At 48.0% G+C, this 21,653-nt stretch overlaps 1 pseudogene; it reads left to right on the top strand.

Annotated features, from left to right (window-relative positions):
* Window positions 1-1,681: 1,681 nt before the first annotated feature.
* Window positions 1,682-4,512, top strand: LOC136515721 (UDP-sulfoquinovose synthase, chloroplastic-like; annotated as a pseudogene).
* Window positions 4,513-21,653: the final 17,141 nt, after the last annotated feature.

The following is a 21,653-nucleotide window of genomic DNA, read 5'->3' as shown; positions in this document are numbered from 1 at the left end:
CATGGTTCGATCCATGATGAAGGCCAAGAGCATGCCGACAAGGTTCTGGGGTGAGGCGGTGACCATGGTGGTGTTCATCCTCAACCACGCGCCCACAAAGGCTCTGAAGGGCGTGATGCCATTCGAAGCTTGGTATGGGCACAAGCCGAGCGTGTCCTTCCTCTAGACATTCGGCTGCATCAGCTACGTCAGGAAGATAAAGCTGGTCCTCACCAAAGCCGGTCCTCACCAAGCTGGAGGACAGGAGCACACCGATGGTGCTCCTAGGCTACGAGGAAGGTACCAAGGCGTATCGGCTCTATGACCCACATGGAGGCAAGGTGGTTATCTCACGCGATGTCGTGTTCGATGAGAAGGCGGCCTGGGACTAGGATAGTCCAGGCACGGGGGAAGCTAGCGGCTTCACCAGTACCTTCGTCATCGAGCACTTGGTCATCCACGGTGGTGGAAACACTGGAGAGGAGGTGTCGACCACTCCAGCAATAGAGCCGACCACTCTGGGGGCGGTGCTGAGCACTCCGGGAGGGGTGCCGAGGACTCTAGGAGTAGTGCTGAGCAGTCCTGTAGTGGTACCAACCACTTCAGGACGTGTGCCGAACGCTCCCGTAGTGGTGCCAAGCGGTCCTACAGTGGTGCCGACTACTACAGGACAGGTGCCGAACGCTCCCATTGCTGTGCCGAGAGGTCTTGCAGTGGTGCCGGCCACTCCAAGACTGGTGTCGAGCACTTCTGCAGTGGTACCAACCACTCTAGGAGTGGTGACAAGTGGTCTAGGAGTAGTGCCAATCACTGCAGCCGGGGTGCCGAGTACTTTAGGTGCTATGTCGACCACTCTGGCAAAACAGGGGACTCCATCGACGCTGATCGAGTTCGCCTCACCTCCAAGCGACATCACCGAGTTCATGGATGCCTTCCACGATGGTGAGGAGGTGCGGTTCTGCATGCTGGACGACATCATCGGTGGCACAGGGTTCTCAGGCCTGGTGGGTCGTCTGCTCAATAACCCAAAGCTGCTTCTCGTTAGTGCAGAGGAACCACCCACGTTCGCGCTGGCTGAGCACGATGAAAATTGGCGACGGGCGATACTGGAGGAGATGAAGGCGATCGAGGAAAACGAGACTTGGGAGCTTGTCCATCCACTTCCAAGATGCTATCTGATCGGCCTGAAGAGGGTGTACAAGGTCAAGCGGGACGAGCGCGGTGTCATTGTCAAGCATAAGGCATGCCTCGTCGCCCGAGGCTTTGTCCAGCGCGAGGGCATCGACTTCGAGGAAGTTTTTACGCTGGTAACGCGCATGGAGTCTATCCGACTGCTGCTGCGAAGGACTGGCGCGTCCATCACCTAGACATAAAATCGACCTTCCTCAACGGTGAGCTGGCGTAGACGGTCTTCGTCAGACAACCTTTGGGTTTCGCCATCATGGGAGCGGAGCACAGGGTGATTTGACTACGTAAGGCGCTCTACGGGCTGCAGTAGGCCCCACGAGCATGGAACGCCAAGCTTGACGCCACGCTGGGCGAGCTTGGGTTCACACGGTGTGCAACCGAGCACGCGCTCTACACGCGGTGACGAGGGAAGGAGGAGCTCGTCGTCGGCGTGTATGTGGACGACTTGATCGTCACCGGCACGCGTGCGGAGGACATTGATAGCTTCAAGCGTAATATGATGGCTCTTTTTTAAATGAGCGATCTTGGCGCGCTCTCCTACTACTTCGGCATCGAGATGAGACAGGGAAAGGAGGCGCTCACGTTCGTTCAGAGCGTGTACGCCTCGAAGCTGTTGGAGCGGAGCGGCATGACTGAGTGCAAGCCGTGCGTGACTCCGATGGAGGAGCGACTGAAGCTGACGAAGGCCAGTACCGCAGTGAAGGTAGATGCAACACTCTACCGGAGCATTATCGGCGGTCTGCGCTACCTAGTCCACACAAAGCCGGATATTGCGTTCGCCGTGGGCTACGTCAGCCGCTTCGTGGAGGATCCCTGAGAGGATCACTAGGCTGCGGTGAAGCGGCTGCTGCGCTACGTTAAGGGGACGGTGGATCAGGTGATCGTCTTCCCCAAGACCGGTGGAAGTGGGCTGCAACTCACTGTGTTCAGCAATGCAGACATGGCGGGGGACATCGACGGATGGCGGAGCACCTCTAGCGTGCTCGTCTTCCTCGGGTCGGCTCCAATCTCATGGCTGTCGCTGAAACAGAAGTTGGTGGCGCTGTCCACGTGCAAGGCAGAGTACATGGCGGCGGCTACAGTGGCGTGCCAAGCTGTGTGGCTGCGCCGGCTGCTAGGCGAGCTGACCGGTGTGGAAGCTCACCCACCAGCATTGATGGTGGACAGCCAGCCTGCCATCGCCCTCGCGAAGAATCCGGTTCTCTACGACCGGAGCAAGCACATCGACGTTAAGTTCCACTTCCTCAGGGACTATGTCGATGGAGGGCAGATCGTCATCGAGTTCGTCGAAACTGGTCAGCAACTCGCTAACGTCCTCACCAAGCCGCTCGGCCGTCTTCGGCTCACGGAGCTGAAGAAGATGATCGGGATACTGGAGGTTCTAGGGTTAGCAGCAGGATTAGGGGAAGAATTATAAAGTAATCTGCTGCTCTCCCCTGTACGTGCGGTAGGGGTAGGCGCCGAAAGGGCTCCCCTGCTGCTGCACTGTAGCCGCGGCAGGGGCAGGTGTTGAAAGGCTCCCCTGCCGCACTGTAGCCACAACAGAGACAGACGACAAAGTCAGCCCTGCTGTCACATCTAGTCACTGTAGCAGCATGTCAGCCTGGCATGTCTGTATACTAGGATTAGATGGGTAGAGTTGTATATATATAGCTTCGCACTGCAACTCAGTGAAGTGAGCGAGTTCAGTTTTGCCATCTCATTTGCAGAGCTTCGGCCAACGCTGGTGCTTGTGCTGTGTGTGTGCGCTCTATTCTCCCTCCCTCTTCTACCTCCCGCCATAATGTGTGTGCGAGAACGCCGGTGACCAGTCGGCTCACCCGTGCTGGAGATCTCGGGCCCAACATTTATCACTATTACTCACAATGGAAGAACAGACACCTTGCCTTATCCAAAACAAGTGAGCTCTTTCTACCATCTAAGCAAAGTGCATGACTCCCACAACATAGCATTTACCTGCAAGGCTTGGGGTATAAGGGCCACAGATCTTAACCAAGGTGTGGTCTATGGGGTCAGAACAGATGAAACTGCAATGCATGAAGAGCTATCTAACAGATTTGACTATAATGGTGTCTTTGGGACATCACTCAATAGGTTCTGTGTTCAGGCTGCTGTAGGGCATTCACTTACAGTTTATGGAAAAGGTGGTCAGGTATGTCTTTGTTACATCGCTGTGCCAAATATGGAACTGCTCATTTTATTTATACGGAGAAATATGCCTTGTAATTGTTAGTGTGCATCAGTACTTAAAATGCCAGGAAGCAGTGGTTGGAATCACTTCTTGCATTTTGTCATAAATCTTGGGAACTTGAAATCATGTTAGCTCTAGCTCAGCAAGTATTGAAATTGAATTTGTGTCATTTTTTTTTGTTTCTGCTAAATGCTCCAAACAATAATGATTTGGTAACCTGCTGGTTATATATCCTGAGTGTGTTACTCTGAAGACCCCACTGATTTTCTTAAGATCACCTGTCTAGGAGAAGTCCACAACAGTTTCTTTACCTCACATGGTATTCCGAACTGGAGACTCCGTTGAGCCTGCTGCAGTACTTTGTAGTTATCCTAAGCTTGTCAGCCACATTTTTTATAAATAATATAATAGGCTGTGCTTACACATACAAACAACATTCTTCAAATATCACTTGCAAAAGCGACCATCTCATAGTCATTAGCTATCAAAAAATCATACAGGACAGCAAGATTTAATTGAACATTGTACTTTCAGTTACCACTTGAAATTACTTTTAGATCAGCAAAGTGTGGTGTAAATTTACTGAACAAGCTTTTTGTTCCTGTCCGCTCCAGACCCGGGGATATCTGGACATCAGAGACACTGTACAGTGCGTTGAGCTAGCAATAGCCAACCCAACCAAACCTGGCGAGTTCGAGTCTTCAACCAGTTCACTGAGCGGTTCTCTGTCAATGAGCTAGCCAACCTGGTGACAACCGCAGGAGCGAAGCTTGGTATAGAACTGCAGACCAAATCGGTGCCCAACCCACGAGTCGAGGCTGAGGAGCACTACTACAACGCCAAGCACACGAAGCTCATTGAGCTTGGCCTGGTGCCCCACCTGCTCTCGGACTCCCTGCTCGACTCGCTTCTCAGCTTTGCCATCCAATACAAGGATCGGGTTGACACAGCACAGATCATGCCCAGCGTGTCGTGGAAGAAGATGGGTGCCAAGCCACGGACAGTCTCTGTTTAGAAGGTGATTCAACTTCCCCTGGCTTATAATGCCAACCATGACATTGACATTATTGACATATGTAATGTAATAATTATGCACATTAGTATGATGTGCTAGGTAGTGAGGTGTTTATTACGATATTAAATTTCATTTTTGTTGCCCGTGCAACTGAAGAGTTCATGTTTAGTTGATTCTGTTGCTCACGCGAGCTCTTAAGCTCTTACAATGCACCTGAGGGTTAAGCTGTCACATGTCTCCATTTCGCTGATCGAACCCTGGTGCAACAGGTGTAGATCAAGATCTTCCAAGAATTGTTAGTAGTTACTATAATTAGATCAAATGAATCCATGATTCTGTTCTTGCGCAGCTATTTGGATGTAAAATTGAAGCTGAGTGTAAATCTCTGTGCTAATATTATGTCTTTGAAGTCGCCATTCCGAACGCACCACATTCGCACGAACTTTATAAAAGCCAACAGTTTATACAAATTTAAAGTGAATACCTTTGGAGCTGCCGGTTGTCAACATCTGTTAGTTTTTGACAGACCATTCGAATTAGTTGTAAGATATTACTCCTTCATTCCAAAATGTAGGATGTGATTGACCTCATGCCTTGTGACCATTCATATGTTTTGCCGGTGACCACAGAATTAGCAGCAAATAAGCTTTTTTTTTGTCCAATATGAATCCATGGGCACCTTAGAAAATAAATAGAGGGATATTATCAAAATTAGATATTTATAATGCGCATAGTTGTAGTTTTACTAGTAAGGATTTTAAAATTCCGATCAAAAGCAGTTTACTGGAGGCTACGGCGGACCTAGCTGCTTCCACGCAAGGACGCAACTTGGGTGTCGTCATCTAAACGGTGCATGAACAACAAACAGAATCGAGTTAATTTTAAAATTAATTTTGAAAAGGGCTTTTGCTAGCGCCCGGACTTCTGGCGCGCGAGACGTGTCCGGACGCCCGCGCCAACTGTCATTTCGGTTTCGTCCCATCAGCCAATTCAGCAGCCGCTGGCCCCCGACTCTCGTTGTTATTTCACATGTCCGTAGGCTGCCGGGCTCTCTCGCTCGATCATGCAGCTCCTGCCGCCCGCCCGCATGCCCGCTGCTGCTGCGCCTGGCCACGTTGCCGCCGCACGCTGCTGCTGCCGCGCCCGTCGGCCCGGCCCCGCCTGCTACTACGGTACGCATGCGCCTGCTGCCGCGTCCGCTTCTGTAACAACCAAAAATCCACACACCAAAAATACCAATTACAAAATTTTTCTCAAAACTTCCATATGATGATGAGTGTCATGTATAGAAACCCAACCTAAGAGATGCATTAGGTCTAACCCCAACCCAAATCAACACATAAGCATGTCATGTCATTTGTTGATTATGATTATTTAATTTCTAACAAATAAAGTGATGCATACATGGTTAACTCAAATTGTGGTTTGGATTTTCATTTGTTTTATGTTATGTTTAAACAACTCTTTTAAAGAAACACACCATAAAGTAATTACTATTCAAACCAAAGGATAAATGTGTAAAAAGAGAAAATTAATTCTATTTTTATATATAACAAACTACACCTATGTTGATATACAAAATAGCTAAATAAATTTCTAATATATATAAAAGAATATGGTGGGCCTCATATCTAAAACTCCAATGAATTTGGTGCACCCATTTTGAATTCAAATACCCAAACCAAATTTGAATTCAAAACAAGGAAGAAGAAAAAAAATAGAAAAAGGAAATGAGGAAGAGGAAGCCTCGCTGTGGCCTAGGCCCGCTCGGCTTCACAGCCCAGCCATCCCCACCGCGCCAGCCAGCCAGCCCAACTGCGCCCGCCTTCACCCAGCGCGCGCGCAGCAGCAGGCCGGCCCGACTCGCGCGCGGCCCACGCAGCCAGCCCCGCGCGCTACTCACCCGCGCGCCCCTTTTGCTTCGCCCGCAGCCGCTGCCCGCTGGACCCCGCATGACAGCCGCACACCCGCCACAGTGTCGTCTTCCCCCACGCCTCAACGCCGCGCGACCGGAGGCCGACAGCCGTGGCAGGGGCGGGCCAGGGGGGGGTCACGCCCGGGGCACGGCCTTGTCCCCTTGGCGTCGCGCCCACGCAATCTCCGCGCCAACCACCCACGCCCCGCGATGCCGCTCGATGCGCTCGGCGCAATCCCCAGCCGTCCGCCATTGGAGCTCGGAGCTCCGGCTATAAAACCACGGCCCTCGGTTGCCCCTAGCGCCCTTCCATCGCCCGCCGCCACTTGTGGCCATCCACCAGACCACCCAGCACGAGGACCGAGGGGAGGAGAAGAACAAAGAGGGCGGAGCTGCTGCCAGGAGGAGGACCGGGAGATCACCGGAGCCGGTGCGGACGACACTGCACGGCACTGCTTCCGGAGCTTCACGGCCACGACTCTTCACTGCACCGCCATCCTCTCGCCCTCAACACCGACGGTGAGCCGTACGCCGCTGAGACCTCCTCCTAAGCCCCATGGACACGAGCACGCACGGGCGCACACCGTAGACACGCGCATGGCCGTGGCGAAGCCACCCCAGCCGCATCACCGCAGTAGAAGCGACGCCACCGCCTTGGCTGGCTCCTTCTCACCGTGGAAGACGCCACGCTCGCGATCAGGGTAGACGTAGGTCACTGGAGGACCCCGGAGGCCACACCGCGCCACGGCCGGAGCTCCGCCGCCGCCGCGTCGACTCCATCATGGCCAGGTCCGCTGGGAGCGCCTGGTGTCTCATTGTCTCGCCCGTCCTGTTCGCTGGAGCCACTGGTAACTCACGCGCACGCCGTGACCACCCCACCGGCGCCCGTGGCGCTACTGCGTGCCTCGCCGCCGCCACCATGCCGCCATGGACGCCATGGAGCCCCCACCGGCTACAGGAGTACCCGAGCTCTGCCTTGAGCCCTGGATGCCCTCACCGTGCTTCCACGGACCCACAGAAGCTCTTAGCCGCCTCGCCGAGCCTCCAGGGAGCCCACACGCGCGACCTCGCCACCGGCGAGCACCGCCGAGCCGCCGATCACCGTGGCCAAGGCCTTAGGAATCCATAGCCGATGCCCCGACCCTACCATCGCAGTCTCCATGGTGTAGGGGAGCTTTTCCCCTCCTTAATTGGACGCCAGCGCCTACGGCAAGGCTCGTCGACGAGGCTCGCCGCCGGCGGGAACACGCCGAGAGGAAGCAGGGGAAATTTCCCCTCGCCGGCCACACACGCGTACACCCGGTTCACGAAGACCGCAACGGAGGAGATGAAGGGAGGACTCGGTCCACCATGGACCCTATCTTAGGTCCATGGACCGTGAACCTGCGTCCACCATGAACCACACACCGTGAGCCAGCGCTGTGGATGAAGCCCAGTAGAGGCCCATGGCCGTGATGTGGCTGTGTCACAGCATGCCACGTGTCCGGGTTAGCCCGGCCCAGACCGACCCAACCCGAGCCCACCAAAGCCTGTTTGAGACCTGACCCGTATTGACCGTTGACTGGTCAACGTTGACCATTGATCTGGCCCCACAAGTCAGTGGCACAGACACACTGGACCCACACGTCAGATGCTGACGTCATGCTGATGTCACGCGGGACCCACATGTCAGTAGCAACACAGCTGAGGTGACGTCATGCTGACGTCACAGTGATGTCAGCTGCTGACGTCACGGTGATGTCAGCTGCTGACGTCAGCAGCCCTGGCCCCACACGTCAGTGACCCTGACCGTTGACCGTAGACCATTGACCATTGACTCGCCGTTGACTGACATTGACTTTGTCCTGACCCACATGTCAGTAACCCAAGAGCCCCTGGACCCACCTATCAGAACTGATGACGTTGCTGACGTCATGCTGACGTCAGCTGGATCCCACCTGTCAGCTCGGAACCGAGACAATGACGTCATGATGATGTCATGCTGACATCATCATGCCACGTGGACCAGTCACAGTGTGACACGTGTCAGCCCAGGATTAATTCAACCTTTTCCATTTTCAGAAATGAATTAAACTTCGGAAATTCATAACTAATTCATACGACCTTAGAAAAATATGAAACCAAGACCAAAATTCATCTAAAATTGAGCTCTACGCAATGAACCCATGTTTGAGTGCATTTGGCTCTTTTGAATTTTCATTGCTTCTTTGTGCTACTCTATAGACGTCGCTAACGCGACTATAATGCAATCGTTTGCAGACTCAGAGGAGATCCAGACAGACGAGGATCGTGAGTACCGTGAGGAGTACGGAGATGACTACACTGAAGGTGCCACATCCCACCCAATCTCGTAGCACCTATTACGCATGGCTAATATAGAACTGCTACTGCTTTACTTTACTGCTACAGTCATAATATGATAGGACATGCATGGTAGTATGCTTACTTGAAGACCTTTACCTTGATGCAACCTTACCCCTGCTCACCTTGCTGATAGGCTAGTCACACGCTTGTTACTATATTTCATTGCTTAATACTCTACTACGCTTGCACTTCATTGATGCGTGGTGGAAACTGATGTTATCTGGGCTATGGGGAGAGTGCTGCGTGTGTGACTTGGGTGTGTGGAGGGTGAAGGTTGAGTCGACCAAGTTGGAGTATACGACGAGCCTGGGGCAAGTCTTGCCATGGGGTGCTACCTGGGCACCCCTGGAAAATGGATACCTGTTGTGGGTAAATGGTATATGAGGTGGTCCTGGGTGTGAACCTGTGATGGGAGGAGCCCGGGATGGAGGTGCTGTGGTGGCACAGTAAATGGAAACCCTGATGGAGACATTCTGGCTTGGTCAACCCTAAGGACTTACTAGTACTCAGATTCACTGAGAAGCCTTACGTACCACTCGCCCTATATGGTGTGGGATAGCCGGACTACTTGGTAGGATATTGCCACTACTGCTAGGTTGATAGCGGACAGTGTAAGGAGGTACGGGGCACGGAGGATTTCCCGCACACCCTTCCGAGACTTCATGGAGACCTTGTGGACCCGGCTCATGACTCACAGTTTCAGCCACCCCAGACTAGACTTGGGGTGTACCAGGGCTAAATGGTAGAGTGGCATTATCCTAGGCTAGCAAGCGGCCGGAATCAGCCTAGTTGACGACGGTCAGCAAGGAAGGCAGATCTTGTGGTTATGTAAAACTCTGCAGAGTGTATGGTTGATCGATCGATACATGTGCCGACTTGTCGGCTATGGATCTTTCCTGGGTTTCGCTTAAACTAGATAGTGAGATGAGTCCTTCTCTTCTTCCCCCGTGAGAGAGTGTCGGACATAGCCATGGGCTACGGGCCTTGAGACAGTGCCAAGAGGGAGTTGGCCTATCGACTGAGCGATGATATGGTTATAGTATGGTGATGGTGTGGAGATGGTGGTATGTCGATCCCAGGATCGAAACCTGGCTCTAGGAAGGGAATGGGGTGGAATGTGTATGGGAATGGAGTTAAAACTTGACCAACTATTATTATATACTTGATATGCTACTGCATAGGAAACCCTAGCCTTATAGGTTCCTTTGATTATATCCAACTTGCATCCAATTTCCACAAAGCAATGCTCATAGGGTTGGGAGTGGCCAGTACAAATCGTACTGATAAATTTTGGCACACAGGTTCTGCTGAGGAGTATAGCTCCGAGGAGTTTGACGGTTGAGGGGTTCGTGCCTACGCTCGAGTTTGGCGATCTTATCTTCAAGCTGTTCTGAATGAATGCTACTTTTGATTCCGCCAATACGGCGATGTAATAATTTATGTAATTCCGCACTATTTGTACTATGATATTATCGTTGTATGGATGTGATATTCGACTGGAATTTGGGTAATATGATCTACAACGGTCTTATTACACTTTGACGCTGTGGATTTCCCTTCGCGGAAATCGGGGTTGCTTCAGCTTCGCTTCCCGCCAACACGGGGACCGCTGTGCCCACGTGGACCACCTCTGCCTGCACTCACTTCTCACGCATGTTCATAGAACACTTGTAACATGAAGCATTTGCTGCAATGTAACACCCTCGGTGTTACACCCTAAACAAATTACCAAACCATATCGTGACCATCCTGTTTATGTGATAATGCATGTGATGGAAGGTGTAGATAACATTTTTGTAACTTCAGATGATCAATAAAAATGTTAAATAATAAGCTATTCCATAACTCATATGTATCAAGTAGGGTTTAAAACTAATTTTTATTGAACAAAAATACTATATAACATATATGTGGCACTTAAATAAAGTTTGGAATTTGACCTTTGTAGATGACAATGAAATACTTGCTGTAGAAAAATAACATTGCTAGCCAACATTTCTAATAGCCTAGAAATGCAACTTGGAATCAAATTCAGCTCATAGACTTAGAAGATTTTTAAGTATATAGACAGCTAGACAATGCCATGCTTGGCAATTTATTTTGCGAAATCGGGTTAAAAATAGGTGTTATGTTTTAGCTCGGTTTGGTAGCCTCATATGTCATCTTGAGCATGGTAAAGATGGTATAGGTCTAGAAGCAATAGCTTAGTTGTTATAGGTGCTTTAAAATGTGTGCACTACACGTTCTTGGGTTGGCCGGGTGGACGCGGCCACCACACTCAGGTGCACAACGTCGCCGCGCTGGTCGCTCAAATCTCAATCTGTGAGGGCTCTCTTTAGGATTCTCAAATCTCAATCACCTCACTAGGACCTTGCTCTTCTTGGCACTCTCAAAGGTGTTTCTCAGCTGTTGGAATGAGCAAAAGTACCCCCTCACATGAATGGAGGAAGTATTTATAACCTTGGTTGAAAAACGAACCGTTATGTGCCTCTGCGGGGTGACTAGACGCTCCGGTCAGTTCTCCCCGAACTCCAGTGTTTAAGTTGTGATCGGACGCTGGACAACGTCCGATTAGCACTGACCGGACACGTCCGGTCATGATTTTCCCTCTCTGGAACCTTACTGGAATCGACCGGACGCTGGCACCCAGCGTCCGGTCACTCACCTCTCAGCGTCCGATCGTGTCCAGACGATTTCACCTTGATCAAATGAACTGACCGGACTCTGCGCCAACGTCCGGTCACTCCAAAACCAGCGTCTGGTTAGCATTTGACCCTCCATTCACTTCCAACTCTCGATCATACGTGAATGAAGTTTGCTCCAATCGATCTAAGGGCTTTTTAGGAGCTGCCTAGTGCTAGATTTAGCAAGTGTGCACCACACCTAACCCACTAGACTCACCTAGGTCAAGCTACCCGTCCATACCCCCCTTAATAGTACGGTCAAAGGAAAAAACAAAGTCCTAAACTATTCTAAGTGTCTCCTCAACACCAAACGACACTTAGAACTAGTCCATCCTTAACCTTGTTGTCCATCCTTTGAAAACCGAAACAATTTCCATCATAGGGGCATGACCACCATGATAGCCCAATCGATCTCCATTACCATGATCTAACTTGATTGCCTCTGCAAAACACACGTTAGTCACAGTAATCATGTATTGCCATTAATCACCGAAACCCAACTAGGGGCCTAGATGCTTTCAATCTCCCCCTTTTTGGTGATTGATGACAATACCACCTCGAGTATGTGAAAGAGATGAGGTTTTTAACATGCTTGGTTCATATAAGCTTTTGACAATAAGAACAAGAGAGTTAGGCAACCTTATATGACCCAAGCCAACATGATGTACTCAAAAGATATGAAATAAGCAAGAGTACATGTGATAAAGCTCATTTGCATCGGAGTAAAACGCGGAAGCAAAGCAAATGAGCATAACACAAGTGATATGACATATAAAAGATTCAAAGTAGAGAGCACACATGTCAAATATCACGATCATGTAGATATCACTATCACATAAATATAGTTTGATGCATAAAAGTAAACACACGAATATATAATAGTGTATCACACATAAAAACCAAATATAATAGATAAACTAAGCTCCCCCTAAGTCGCTCTCCCTAAGTCTAACATACTCGATCCCTCTCCCCATTTGGCGTCAAACACCAAAACCTAAGGGTCGATCGGCGGGGCTACAGCGGACGAGTCGGGCGCTGAGGTGCGAGGAGCGAGCTGGAACTGTGTGCCATCATAATCTGATCCTAAGCTCTGAGCTGTCTGACCCTCTGTAGCTGGAAGCGATGCTGAAGCGGTCTAGGTCGGATCTATAACTGGCACTGCCTGCTCTGATGATGCAACTAACGAAGGGAGCGTCTCTGTAGTCCCTGTAATAGGTGCAACTATGGAAGGACCTGGGACATGTAGCTCTGGTGGAGTAGGCTACCCTATCAACTCACTAAATGAAGCACCAAGGCTCCTGAAAACTAGGGTGAGCACTGATGAACTTTGAGGCGGAGTAAAGCCCGTATGAAGAGGAGTTAACTGTGGGGCTGGCACTGGAGAAGCAAACCACTAGGACACCTGCTCTGTAGGTGAAGGAAACTATGGCGCTGGCTGTCCCTGACTCTGAAGCCCACTGGGCTATACAACTAGAGTCATAGAAGTGGTGGTAGGCTGACCAAGCTAGGGTGAAGGCTGTGGTGGTGGAGCCCCAATAGCTATCACTACATGCTACATAAACCCAAGGAGCTGCTGCTGCATGAGAAGCTGCTGCTGATGCATGGCCTATTGCTACTGCTGAATAGCCTGTTGCTGCTGCTGGATCGCCTATAGCTATTGCTAGAACTCATCCTACCGAGTCTGAAACTATACAAATGTAGCAGTAGTCTCCTAAGCCTGGTGAGCCTGATCCTGCCTTATCCGCTCAAGTATGGCAAGTAGAGCAGGGTCTGTCTGCAGTGCAGGTGGAGCTGAACTAGAGCTACTGGCCTCATGGTTATGTCGTCATGGAGGCATCTGAGGGATATCACGGTAGTCATCTTCTGAGCTGTCACTAGGGTCACTCTCGACCATCCCCTCCTGCTGAGCATCTAACTGCTCCTCCTCTATAGCTGCTATGTCCTTGATGGTCTTATCCTGCTGGGCTATAGTCTCTGGCACCTCTGGATGACAGCGCGGCTGGCTGGGTGTCCTCACTACACTATGGTAGATCATCTGAGTCATGTTGTATGCAGAGAACTCATTAGTAGCACCACTATACTCTACCAGCATCTTAGGTGGCCTCACAGTAACTGCCCTGTGGATCAAGAATATAATCTAGTGAGCATATGACAGCTACCTATGACCCCTGAACCCCTCTGCAATAGTATCCTCCATCTCTGATAGAAGGAGATCCCAAATGTCAAACACAGTCTTCTACATCATAGAGTTCAGTAGCCATAGCTGTATGCGAGTCAAGCCCTCGTGATACCCCATCCTCAGAAGCAGTGTCCTCCTTATAATAGCATCAAGCACTCTAGCAGTAGGAGTGAGATCACTAGGTGTCCTGCTCGACCCCTCGCTAAAGGCTCTGTGAAGCAATGGCAGATTAGATCTGTAGGGGGCACCATACCACCATGAGGGTGTCTAGGAGGTGCTGTCTGTCCATAGCAAACCTCATGTAGCTAGACAGGCTGCTCCTAAAGCCTGAGTATCTCTCTGACCCTAGAGCTCATCAGCCTATAATCTCTACCTCTGGAGGCAAAGTGAATAAATCTGTGCTGTGGGTCAATCCAAAGTGTAGCATAGAACTGATGGACCCAAGATGGAACATATAAGCCTATACGTCCAAGTAAATCTATCAGCCCTGGTAGCTAAGATAGGTAAGGGCGAATATGCTCTCCAGCTGCTGCTATAATAGACTCAATATTGCACACCCTCTGAGATCTGAATACAACCCCACTATTAAGATATGCATTATAAAAATCTTCCTACAGTGGTGTGTAGAAACCCTCTGAAGCTCGGTTATCTCTCCTCGGTGGGAACCACTGCTCAAAGTCCACAAATCTGAGCTGCTGCACCTATTTGGCCGTGGCGGCCCTCAAATCCAGGTGAGTCACTAGAGGCGGACCCTGTGGTCTAAGCGGTGGACGAGAACCCCTCCGCTATGTCTCTGACCTCGGTGTGACTGGAGCATAGGTATGACTAGAGCGGCGAAGCTGTGGCTGAGGTGCCTGCTCTGTCTCCTTGGCCTGCTCTCCCTCCTAAGTCTGTTCTGCTGACTGTGGCTGCTGTAGTGACTCCCCCTAAGGCTGACTCTCATCAATAGCCACACGCTGTTCTCCAATCATGACAGTCCCAGTGGGAACACCATGATGGCACTCAACCTACTCAAGTGCAGCCCTCGTAGATGGAGAAAGATGATCTGCAATAACAACACCACTCCAAGTACCTCCTCTCTCTGCGTGCTCTGCGGCCTCTACAACTGCGGCTGCTCTCGCTGTATCTACATCAGGGTACTTGCGCTTCCTCATTGCTAGCTTCTTCGTTCCCTTGCCTTTTGTATCTATAGGCTGGCGAGGCGGGGGGTCTCAGATCCTCATCACCGGGACCTCCTCCGACATTCTTGACACAAGCCATCTGATGGATCTAAAAAGAATAACTGTCGCTAACAAAGATCAACTACCAACTGTCACTTTTGAGGCTTGACCTCAATCCATACTCACGAGCTTGGCCCTGAGTTGACTATCAACTACCACTGAGACCTCAGAAACACCAACTCGCTGCACATTAGAATAGATCGGATTTATAAATAATTACAACATATCTAGAGATACAAAACCCTAAGAAGTAAGCAATTAGGTATGAAATTGGAATCGAGGGCTTGCTACCTGACGAACCGGCGATCTAAAAAGAAGAGGAACGACAATCAGGGAACCACCAGGAGGCACTGTGAAGCTAGGGTTCGCAATGCGCAGTGAATCGATGGCTAGGGTTTAGGCAGGGCTCTGGGTGCTGGTGAAGCTGGCGGTGTTAGGGCATAGTGTGGGATTCTTGCTGGCGTAGAGGCTCAGGCACGGGTGGCACTGCTGCTTGGTCCGGCGGTGGTGCTGGAGCACGGCGTGGGCGTGGTGACGCGCGGGGCGTGCAGTGGTGGATCAGGCATGGGAGCGTGGGACGAGGTTGTGGTGGCACGAGGGCGGGAGCAGGGCAGCACAGTGGTCGAGCGGCGCTGCTGAGGTGGAGTGGAGCTAGGGCGCGTGCACACGGTGGCTCAGGAGGCGGTGGCTAGGGCACGAGTGCTGCGCGGGTGGCGATGTCGGCGCAATGGCAAATTGGATGCAGCCTCATGTCATCCAAAGATTGGATTTTATGGTGGTCCCCAATGAAATAGAAAAGGAAACAAATGAGAAGTTCTGAACCCGCATGTTTTCTATTGATCGGATGCTCTAGTGGCAACGACCGGACGCTGCCACCCAGTGTCCGATCAATTCCAGAGAGGTCCAAAGCCCCTGGAATCATGACCGGACGCGTCCGGTGAACCCCGGCCGGACGTAGCCAGAGTCTGGTGCAACCTGTCTCCTTTGTCTTCGATCGATTGGATGCTAAACCACCATCTAACCAGACACTGAACAACAGAGTCCGGTCACTGCATCGCAGTAGGTTCACCTCCTGTGAATTGATCGGACGCTAGACTTCAGAGTCTGATGCAGCGTCCGGTCACTCTTTTTCTAGCAAATCTTTAGAGTCCTTCGTGCTGCCTGTTCCCAATCAAGTCCCAACTTCAATAAGATCCAAATAAACACCAATTGGGACTGATGTGAGTGACCTCTCTCAAACCCTCAATTTTTTCAAAATATTTTGCCTTAGGCTATAGTTCTTTTTAAGTAAATATGCAATAAGAGGGCAATTGAAGATAAACGACAAAGCAACATTCATGCATATGCAATGCAATACTTGAAAGTAAATCTAGTTGCTTGTCAAGTTTGATCCAAGGTTAAGCTTCTTCACATGCTTTGCGGCGGTTATCTTAACCATGTTAGACAAGCCCTAAGTGCATTATCTTAAAGTATACATGTTGTATATTACAATGCAATGCAAGGGACAACACAAGCTCATTTTCTAGAGAAGTTGCTAAAATCAAGAACATTGAGCTCATTCCGCAATCGACAAAAAGTCGCCTCATCTAGCGGTTTAGTGAAGATATCCGCCAACTGATCCTCGGTCCTTACACCTTCTAATGAAATATCATTCTTTGCAACATGATCTCTAAGAAAGTGATGGTAGATATCTATGTGCTTGGTGCGAGAGTGTTGAACCGCATTATTTGCAAGTTTTACCGCACTTTCATTGTCGCACAAAAGAGGTATTTTTTCTAGAACTACACCATAGTCTAGGAAAGTTTGTTTCATATAAAGAATTTATGCACAACAAGCACCCACGACAATATATTCCGCTTCGGCGGTGGACAAGGCCACACTATTTTGTTTCTTGGAGGACCAAGACAAGTGATCTACCAAGCAAATGGCACCCTCCGGATATGTTTTTTCTATCAACTTTGCAACCGGCATAGTCCGAATCGGAATAGCCAACTAATTCAAATATAGCTTCTTTGGGATACCAAAGGCCAATGCTTGGTGTGTGCTTAAGATACCTAAGGATTCTTTTAACGGCAATCAAATGAGTTTCCTTAGGATTAGCTTGAAATCTAGCACACATACACACACTAAACATGATGTCGGGCCTAGATGCGGTCAAATATAACAAGCTACCAATCATAGAGTGGTAGAGAGTTTGATCAACCGTGTTACCTCCCTCATCTAGGTTGAGATGTCCATTAGTTAGCATTTGTGTCTTGATTGGCTTACATTCATCCATCTTGAATCTCTTGAGAAGATCATTTGTATATTTCTCTTGAGAGATGAAAATCCCTTCTCTCATTTGCTTGATTTGGAAACCAAGAAAGAATATAAGCTCTCCAATCATTGACATCTCAAACTCCTTCGATATCAATTCACCAAACTCTTTGTAAGAATCTTCATTTGATGATCCAAAGATGATATCATCAACATACACTTGACAAATGAAGATATGTCCATCAAGCTTCTTGGTGAATAGTGTGGTGTCGACCTTCCTAATGGTGAAGCCCTTCTCAATGAGGAAGTCCCAAAGACGCTCATACCAAGCTCTTGGGGCTTGCTTAAGCCCATATAACGCCTTGGACAACCTATAAACATGATTAGGATATCTAGGGTCTTCCAACCCGAGAGGTTGATCAACATAGACTAGTTCATTAATAAAACCATTTAAAAATGCACTTTTCACATCCATTTGATATAGTTTCATTTCATGATGTGATGCATATGCAAGGAGGATACGAATGGCTTCTAGTCTTGCAACCGGAGCAAAGGTCTCTCCAAATTCCAAACCTTCAACTTCTAGAACCCCTTTGAAACTAGTCTTGCCTTATTCCTCACAACTATGCCTTGATCATCTTGCTTGTTGCGGAACACCCACTTTGTTCTAATGACTCTTGCACCTTTTCGCCGCTCTTTAAGAGTCCAAACTTCATTGCGGGTGAAGTTGTTCAACTTTTCATGCATGACATTTATCCAATCCGGATCTTGAAGAGCTTCTTCTACCTTAGTAGGCTCAAAGCAAGAGACAAAAGAGTGATATGCAATAAATGAAGCAAGTTTTTGTGAGCGAGTCATTACACCCCTTGATAGACTCCCTATGATGAGATCTTGTGGATGAGCTTGAAGTCGAGGTGAATTTCTTCTATCAACACTTGAGGAGGGAGGATGTGGAGCATCAACATCTTGTGCTTGTGTCACCATTTGCTCATGGGAGACATGAGTATCTTCATTTTCTACTCTCCCATCTTTTTCACCATCTTGTGACACACTTGATGAAGAAGGTGGATTGAACACTTGCACATCATCTTCATCATCATTAGGCTTGATGTCTCCAACCGAAATGTTCTTCATAGCCTCCCTCAATGGTTCATCACCTACATCATCAAGATTCTCATGTGCTCCTTAGGAGCTGTTAGATTCATTAAATTCCACATCATATGTTTCTTCAACCAAGCCGGTGGCATGATTAAATACTATATATGCTTTGGACTTTGATGAGTAACCAACAAGAAAACCAATATCACAACGTCTTTGAAACTTCTCTAGGTGTTGTCGCTTCTTGTAGATGTAGCATTTGCAACCAAACACCCTAAAGAAGGAGACGTCCGGCTTCTTCACATTGAGCAACTCATAAGGGGTCTTGCCAAGAAACTTTTAAAGGAATAGGCGGTTGGATGCATAGCATGCGGTGTTGATAGCTTCTGCCCATAGAGCTTCATGAGTGTTGTACTCATCAAGCATTGTTCTTGCAAGAGTGATCAATGTCATGTTCTTTCTCTCAACTACACCATTTTGTTGAGGAGTATATGTTGCGGAGACCTCATGCTTGATCCCAACTTCATCACAATAGGCTTCTATGTTTGTGTTGTCAAATTCTTTACCGTTGTCACTTCTAATCTTTTTGAGCTTCACTTCAAACTCATTTTGTGCTCTCTTGGCAAACTTCTTGAAGCAAGATGCAACTTCAGATTTGTCATGAAGGAAGAATACTCATGTGTATCTTGAATAGTCATCAACAATCACAAGACAATAAAGATTTCCTCCCAAACTCTTGTATGTTGTTGATCCAAATAAGTCCATGTGAAGGAGTTCTAGCACTCTTGTGGTTGACATGAAAGCTTTGGTTGGATGAGTATTTGCAACTTGCTTGCCGGCTTGACATGCACTACAAAGCTTGTCCTTCTCAAACTTCACATCCTTCAACCCTCTCACCAAATCATTCTTCATTATCTTCTTGAGTGAGCTCATCCCAACATGAGCAAGTCTTCTATGCCATAGCCACCCAAGTGTTGTTTTGGTAAATAGGCATGTCTTCAAGTTAGCATCTTCGGAGGTGAAGTCCACTAGATATAGGTTGTTGTATCTAAATCCTTTGAATATCACTTGATCACCATCCTTCTTAGATACAACAACTTCCTTCTCGGTAAACAAGCATTGGAAGCCAAGATCACACAGTTGTCCAACGGATAGCAAGTTGAAGCTCAATGAAGCAACATATAGTACATTTGAGATAGAATGATCATTTGATATTGCCACTTTGCCTAATCCTTTAACCTTGCCCTTTGAATTATCTCCAAATGTGATTCTTTCTTGTCCATCTACTTCTTCATCTAGTGAGGTGAACATACGAGGATCACCGGTCATATGTTTTGTGCAATCAATATCAATAACCCAATGACTTCCACCGGTCTTGTAGTTCACCTACACACAAGAGATCAAGCTTTTGGAACCCAAACTTATTGAGGGCCCTTCACCTTCTCAACAAGTGATTTTGCTACCCAAATTTTCTTAGGCCTATTCTTGTTGGGAGGTCCTAAGAACATGACTTTCATCTTTCCACTAGAATCCTTTCTAAGCATGTAATGAGCATTGAAAGCAAAAGGTCTAGCATGCTTGGGCAAGGGTTGTGGTGGTGGAGTTTGGCACTCATGGGCAAAGTGGCCTTCTTGTCCACACTCAAAACATCTCTTTGGCTTTGGCTTTGACTTGTGTTGTTGTTGAGCTTGAGCCTTCTTCTCTTGGTTTACCAAATATCCAATGCCACTTCTATCCATCTTCATGACAGTGTTCATTAGTAGCTCACTTTGAAGATGCTTGCCTCTTGTGAACTTGCTCAATCCAATCTTGAGATGCTCTTTCTCTAACTTGAGCTTCTTGTTCTCTTCCTTGAGAGCATCATTATTTTTCTCTTCCTTGAGCTTCTTGTTCTCTTCTTTGAGCTTCTCATTCTCAAGAATCAAACCACTATCATGATCAAGAGTTTCTAGCACAATAGTGTTGTGGCTTTTGATCTCTTCAAGATCTTTCTTGAGCTTTTCATTGTCATTCTTGAGCTTAACAAACTCATCATAATCTTCGATCTCAACCACTTGCTTGCCCTTGCTACTAGAACTTTGCTCAATGCTCTCAATGATCAAATCATAACATGATGTAGCTATATTAATCTTAACAACATTGTTAGTAGCATCATGTGGCTCATTGGATAAATATTCTTGAGCAATGACAAGATTATCATGATTAATCTTAAGAGTAGTATATTCTTCTTTTAGCATGTTGTGGCTAGTGACTAGTCATTGTGTGTCCTCTCAAGTTTATCATGTTTATCTTTAAGCTCTTTCTTAGAAGATTTGAGCTCCTTGAGTTTGGATGATATAGCATCATTTGCTTCTCTAAGCTCAACACTAGTCTTTTTGGCTATATCACATTTAGCTAAAAGAGAATCATTCTTAGCTTCTAGTTTTTCATTCTTAGCTCTACTCTTTCTAATGATCTTAGTGTATTAATTTAGCAATTTAACAAGATCATCATAAGAAGGTGATTCATATTCTTCATCATCACTATCGCTATCATCATTGCCAGCATGTTCATCACCACTACTATCATCATTTAATACCTTGCGATCACCCTTGGCCATAAGACATAGGTGTGTAGAGGATGATGGAGGTGGTGGCAGTGAAGATGATGAAGAGTTAATAACAATGGCGGCCACCTTCTCGTTGTCACTATCATCATCGGATGAGCCACTAGATGAATCAATGTCCGTGAGCCAATCACCGATGATGTATGCCTTTCCACTTTTCTTCTTCTTGTGGAAGTCCTTCTTCTTGCCATCTCTCTTCTTGTATGGCTTGTTTTTCTTCTTGTCATCTTCTTCTTCATTGCTTGAGTCATCTTTCTTACCCTTGTACTTGTTCTTGAACTTGTCTTTCTTGGGCTTGGTGCATTGGTGTGCTAGATGACCAAGTTCTCCACAATTGTAGCAATCCATCTCAGAGATTAGCTTCCTTCTAGAGCTAGTGAAGAACTTCTTCTTCTTTCCATCAAACTTGATGCCACTCTTGTTGAGCTTCTTTAGCATCTTGGCGGTTCTTCTCACCATGAGAGCAAGACTTGCATCATCAATTTCATCATCACTTGAGCTTTCATACTCAAGCCTTGCTTTGCCCTTCTCTTGTCTAGCTTTGAATGCTAAGTCTTTTTCTTTCTTCTTAGTAGAGGATGAGCCATCTTGTGGTGTGATGTGCATGTACATCTCATGAGCATTGATCTTTCCCAAGATTTGTGTTGGTGTAGCGGTGGAAAGATTACCTTGATGAAGCACGGTCATAATATGCCCATATTTATCAATGGGGAGGACACTCAAGATTTCTCTTACAACATCGGATGGTTGCATTTGAGTGAGGCCAAGCCCATTGACTTCCTCTATAAGAACATTCAAACGTGAGTACATCTCATTAGCACATTCTTTAGGAAGCATCTCAAAAGAGTTAAGCTTTTTCATGACAAGATGATAGCATTCCTCATGCTCACTCTTTGTTCTCTCATGGAGCGCACAAACGTCCGACCATAGTGCATGGGCGTCCTTGTGGTTCCTCACCC

The sequence above is a fragment of the Miscanthus floridulus genome, chromosome 17, assembly GCF_019320115.1.
Source record: "Miscanthus floridulus cultivar M001 chromosome 17, ASM1932011v1, whole genome shotgun sequence".
NCBI classification, from domain to species: domain Eukaryota; kingdom Viridiplantae; phylum Streptophyta; class Magnoliopsida; order Poales; family Poaceae; genus Miscanthus; species Miscanthus floridulus.
The sequence above is the reverse complement of the archived record's forward strand: the minus strand, read 5'-3'. Positions and strand labels throughout refer to the sequence as shown.